Source organism: Abramis brama (assembly GCF_963993115.1).
Source record: "Abramis brama genome assembly, chromosome: 7".
Classification (NCBI taxonomy): domain Eukaryota; kingdom Metazoa; phylum Chordata; class Actinopteri; order Cypriniformes; family Leuciscidae; genus Abramis; species Abramis brama.
The window spans coordinates 38,472,411-38,479,164 of NC_139969.1; positions in this window are offsets into that span (position 1 = coordinate 38,472,411).

Consider the following 6,754-nt stretch of genomic DNA (forward strand, 5'->3'; position numbering starts at 1 on the left):
GTCTTATCTACCCTACAATAAAATACAGCAGGCGCACATGTCCTTAACCTGGTGTTTTATACAGAAACAAAAACTAAGTGTGTACCATGTGTGTCACGTGACATGACGAGTGAGGAAGAGAGAGAAAAAAAGAAAGAAAAAAAAAATACAATATCACTAATCAATAAAACATACCATAATCAATTTCCTGATTAAGTCCCTTAGGAAATAATGCATCTAAAATGAATATCCAAACCGTTTCCCCGGACCTGCGGGTCACATCCACATCCGATCCGATGAGTCAACTTCAGTCCAGAAATAAGAGTTCACCGACTGAATGTGGACAACATGTGTTACAGGGTGTAACATCATTGCTATCTATCATTGTGTTCGATGCCCCACCAGATTAGACTGGGTAAACCCAGCCAAAAGATTGAGCCAGACTACCACTAGATGGCAGTGTTATGGAAAAATTCAGTATTTCTTTATTCATTTGTTTCCAAACTGTTAATTTCATTTAATCATGTGTTTCTGTGAGGGTTTCTAACAGCTGAATTGGGGGCAGGAAAGAGCAGACGTAATAAACCAGATGGGCCGGGAAGATAACAGACACCTGGGCACGAGAAAGAGTTTTAGTCAGGAATACAGGGTGTCGTTTAGTAATAAAATGAAGTCCCAGGCCCCCTCCTGAGGGAAGCAGGAGGTTATTTAGATCGTAAATGAAGGCCTTTTGGCTTCTCAGGGACGAGAACAGTTTGACCTGCCCAGGGGGGTAGAAAACCAGTCCAAACCAGTGGAAGATAGGGGGTTATCTTTAAGGAAAACTACTGAAACTATGACGGAGGGGTTAAACTGTATAAAATGTCCATGTTTTATTGAGTCTACAGGCATTCTGTTTCAAAGCTGGGTGGCTGCGGTTGTGAAAAGAATCCTCAAAGAATAAAACCTTTTCTCTTTATTACAATTTGCCTCTTGAAAGTTTCTCACACCTTTGATGCTGTTTTCATTTAACCTCTGAAAATTGCTCTTACAGCAGTTTAATGTAAAGTGTCGGTAAGAGCTGTTCATGTAATGGAGAACAGTTTTGTATTTAAGTGAAAGAATATGAAGAATGTGCTAAGAATAAGTGTATACATTGAAAAATCAATGTATTTAAAAAAAATATCAAAATGAAATGATTTAAGCTTTCTATAATTTTAGGGCTACTGGCCCGTGAGGGAAGGATACAGGTACGGGAGGAGAGGATGAGGGTTTAAAAAGCAAAGGCAAGATGGAAAGCTTGAAACCACCGTATAAACTGAAATGAAGGAATGTGGACAATAAATGGAGAACTTTTAAGCAACAATTTGAGCTGTTGGACTGCTAGACCACATGCTAGACCAATAGCATCGCTCCTGACTGTTCAAGTGAGAGTTTTTAAAAACAGAACAAAGTATGATGTAATACTCCAGAAGTTCAACGAACACTGTTTCCGTTCCCGAGTTCAGCAAAATGATAAAGCATTTGGACTTTTTCTGACTGATTTTTTAAAATTGAATTGAAGGCCTAAACGTGTAATTTTGCAGACTTACAGGAGTCTATGATTTCTGCTCAAATTGTTTTTGGGATTTCTGATATAAAGGTCAGAGAAAGACCCATGTGCAGTCCCGGTGAATGAGAGACTGCCTGAGAGTGAGAACTGAAGACAAACACTGCCAACAAAGAATGCAAAGCATGTGAAGACTTTCAACTGCAAACGTTGCGGTTCCCGACACCAGCCTAGTGCACTTCCTATGGAAAACAAAAGTAAAATCACTTTTCCAAACAGTTTCTCAAAAAAAAAAAAAAAAAACCCTGATGTTCGTCCTCTGCTGCCTGTACTACTAACACTCTCAGAAATAAAGGTACAGAAAAGTAAAAAAAAAGGTACAAATGCTCGTCGCTGGGGCAGTACTCCCAAGGGGAACAAACTTGTACCATATTAATGGGTACAAAGAAGTACCCCTTCAGTTTGTGCCTTTTAGGTACAAATATGTACCCTTGAATATGTTCCTTCAAGGGTACAAATGGCTCGTCGCTGGGGTGGTACCCCCGAGGTACAGCAATGGTACCCTTACCATAGGTACAGAGTTGTACCCTTTTATACTGTACCTTTTGAGAGACAATTTGGTACCTTAGCAATACATTTGTACCTTAATCCACTGGTACAAAAAGGTACCCCATTAGATGGTACCAATTTGTTCTCTTTAGGGGTACCACCCCAGCGATGATGCCATTGTACCTATAAAGTGGCAAAAATGTCCTTGATAAATAGAAAAGAATGAGAGCAAAAGAAAGCAATGTTTTGTTTTCCCACAATCAATGATTTAAAAGAAGTTAAATTGTACAAATTAAAATACTGGAAAGAGAATAACTACCGCACACCACAATCTTCGTTTGCAATAAACTTTAATGAACAAAGTTTTTCACATTTAAACAACTTTAATGGAGAATCCCTTTATGAATACATTACTTACTGCAACATAACCAGACTCCCTTCACATTAATTTTCGCAATACATCGCTGGAGGAAGGTCAGAGTGTTCTTGTTTTTGGGTTGGTATTCAAGATTGAAAACAAAATATGAATTAAACGATGGGATTGTGGCTTCCTCTACCTTCATGCCTTCACACACCTCGACCCTGTCTACCTTCAGGGAACAGGAGCTTCGTCCCCCAAATGTGGACTTCCAGTCTTCTTGGGTCACCTGGACAATTGGGTATGGTGTGTTGGGTTCACCCTGAAGAATACAGCAAAGCAGACAGGGATGCAAACACATGTTTGGTCAAAAAAAAAAAAAAAAAGAGATAGTCGATGGACTATCAACTATCGACATTTGAATTTGATCATTACTTATGAATTATGGGTATATACACAGTAACTGGTTGTCCACATTTCAGAAATTCCCACAGATTTCATTTGTACCGTAGAGCAGTGTTTCTCAAATAGGGGTACGTGTACTTTGGAGTATGTGAATTTTTTGCAAAAATACTCATTTAAAAATATGTCATGCATAATTCCTACAATAATTATACTATAATAATGAATGAATTAAGTGATGGATTTTACATTTGAAATGTAGCATTTAAATGTTTTTGTTTAAAAAAAGGCTGTTTAGTAAATATCGGGGCTGTATTCTTCCACTTTATATATAAAAAATGTTCTACCAAAAATGTTTTGCACTGGTTAGGGGGTACTTGGCTTAAAAAAAGCAATTCAAAGGGGGTACAATGTTGAAAAAAGTTTGAGAAACACTGCTGTAGAGAAGACCCGGGAATTCTAACGTACACAACATAGACGCCATCTTCTAACGTTAAACTGTGTTACACATTTCCACGCGCACAAATGGAATCGAACATCATCCAACATCTTCAACTTATATACAATACCCGTACACTAAATACTTACATAATTGATTATCTACATAGCTGCAGCACTATTTGGGCATCAACTTAACTGCTGTATGAGGGACACGAGCTAGCTAACGATAGCTGTAGCCAACTCTAAGTTAGCTAGCTAGCCAGCTGAATTAACTGGCAAACGTTAGCTAAGGTCAGCTAACGTTATGCTTTCTTCTTTACAACTAGCTACATGTAACGAACTTAGTGGTAACTTACAAATAAGTCCCGATATAATGTTAGTTTGATCTAACTGTAGCTAACGTGCGCTAGCGTTAGCTAACGTTACGTTAGCAAATGCTGATCAGCCAACTTTAATCAGCGGCCGCAAGTGTCAATTTCAATTTCATTTTAACATTAATACATATTAATAAATTACATTTTGATGTTTGAAAGTTTAGGTTTTGACAAATGCAGATATAAATGCAATGGAAAAAAAATATTATCGATTTTCTAATATTGCACCTGTCAATACACGAAATATTCTGTAGCCTATTTTGCCGTCAATACTGCTGACGTTGTCTTTGCTGCTATATATTTATGTTTACATTAAGTAGCCTATAGGCCTTCCACAACTCTCTCCCCATTATGTCGAATATATCACCAATGAGGCTTATCATATGTCACGTTTCTGGTGTGCAAAGACATGTAAAACGCCACGCAACAGAAACGCCACGCAGCCAGTGTGTCACCGGTCGTAGGGCGCCTGATGATTAAAATGTCAATGATTTCGATGATTAAAACACTCCTGCACCAAGTAAATCTTTCTTTTGTACCAGTTATTATGACAACCTCTAACTGCACAAACAATCCCGGTCTTCCTCGAAGCCATAACGATGAGTTAGTTGTTAGGAACGCTTGTTTGATTAACCGCTACGGTGAAAAGTGAGTTAGCGCGCCAGTGACCGGAAGTGCCTGACCGGAAGTCTCGCACAAAATACCGTCAACTGGCTGGGTCCGTATTTCCGTTAAAAATAAGGTGAATAGGCTACTGTAACAAGGTGTTAAAGTATGTGTTACATATAACCCATGTGTTTTGGTTTAGAAATAGCCTAGTATTGCTTATGGCACCATTACATACGCTGTGAGCCCGCAATGTTGAACATAAATATATGCGTTTCATTTAGAAATTCCAGTTCAGTGTTGGTTTTTTATAACCCAATTTAAAACAAAGAAATATGTAACTTAGTCATAATGATTTACTATCTGATACAAAATAAAACCATCTGTACCTGTGCATGTTTCAGCTCCTGAAGTTTAGGGAAAATGTGGAATGACCAAAACCTGTCTATTACTAGTACTTTACTTGAGCGAGCTCTTAACGCATTATAGCGATGTTCGCCGGAGTCAAATGTGACGTCACGATATGGGCGTGGGCGCGAACTGGTTGGCAGAAAAGCGCCTTTCCACTGCAAACGACAAGCGACAGCCGTCGGACAGGAAGTCATTCATTTCCAATGGAGAGTCGTACGGGAGCTGCGGGGAGTTCCGATCATATGCGTATGCGGAAATTTCGGATCCGATTTGAGCTTCGGATGCGTTGAAATATCTGAACTTCTGCGGCTAGACTGTATGCGACCAGTCGACCGGATGTGATGTATTCTAATCAAAACTATGAGCATGAAGCTAGAATTACCAGAGCCCGTCTACGGAGAGCCTTGGCACTTCCTATTAGCCCCATTGTATAGATCTTGGTTGCAGTTCCATTAGAATTCCACTGGGGGTGATCGCGAGCGAGTGCAGACTGAATGGGAGTCTATGGGGCTAGACGGCTAAATGTGTCTCTTTCACCCGATTGCCGTTGAGAAATCTCAGATTTTATTGTAGGTTTTGCAAGTTCAACATGGGTTATAGGTCGAAAGTTGAATGAACGAGTACTTATTTATTTTCGATTTCTTACAGGTTGAGTTGTTGTTGCCCATAACACGCTAGCATTCTGCTAATGACGTCAGCATTCTGACGTCATTGACATTTTAAAAGACTTTTTAAACCAAATAAGTGAAATAAAAAAAAATCTAACACCCAGCAATGTGTAATTTCTTTGCATCTTCTTTCGAATACAACATTCAAATTACTAGACAAAAAATTATATCCTGAGAAAAGTGGATTTTGAGGGTTTTTCGCCATAGACGACCTCCATTCATTTCTGCACTCGCCTGCGAGCGCCCCCGCATGGACAGAGACGTGTTACTGCAGCCAGTCCAGAAACCGGAAGTAAGCAGAGAGTGCCAATTCTCTTCCTATTAGACATTCTCTGGAATTACCAATATTTTAATACTTTAATGTAAACTGTCACGGCAAGGTTGAGTGCAAAAAGGTATGAGGACTCAAGTGCAGAAATAATTAATATTTATTACAAAAGAAACACTAAACACAAAACAAAACCCACGAGGGGGAAAACATAACTTAATAAATACAAAGCCAAAACAGAACATAAACTTTCAAGAGGATCACGGGGAAACAGGAACATAAGACAACGTACCGACACAGACTGCAAACAAGAGGGGACTTATAAGGGGAAACTAATCAGGAGGGAACAGGTGGATGAACTCAAACAATAATCAGATAACAAAGGGAGAGGGATCAGACAATGACACGAGCACATGGCCCAACATAACAAAACACCCATGTGTAGCACAGGACAGGCATGTGACATAAACGCTATTCCTGCAAAATGACGGTTATTTAATGGCTGAAAAAATATTTGTATCATTATTAAATCAATATTTATATTTATTAGCTCTATAAAATCGACTGTTTTTTATATTAGATGTATTGAGGGTCATTCGTTTTGTGTGGATATATTCATGCGAGTGTAACGGAGGCCAGCTAGTAGTTGCTGTGCGAGTAAACCTCACTCCTCTGATCTCAATAGCACTTAAATGTGTATTCTTACAAGTTAAAGAACAAATATTTGTGCAATTCCTTTTTTTTTTCACCTTTTATGAGACCAAACAAAAAAAAAAAAAACTGGCTGGTAGTCACAGTGTCTGGTGGTCAAAAAAGTTAACTTCAGGCCCTGTATATAACATTGGTTAACGTAAAAATGTATGAATGAAAATACAATAATTTGCCCTTAATTTATAAGGGTATGTACACAGATGATACACACAGTATAGTACCCAATCTTGCCGATCACACAGCACGATACAACCATTTTTCTTCTGTGTTTGTGCTGCGCAGCAAGCGGCTATTACTTTTCTTCTGCCAACCAGAGCGCACGTAACCGCGTCGTGACGTCACGGGCGAAGATCGCTATAGTCCTTCACGTCTATTGCGATCTCAAAATTCCGGCAAGTTGATAATACCTAGAATATCAAAATCGACTGCTGACGGTAGATCCTTCTCCTCTCTAGCACC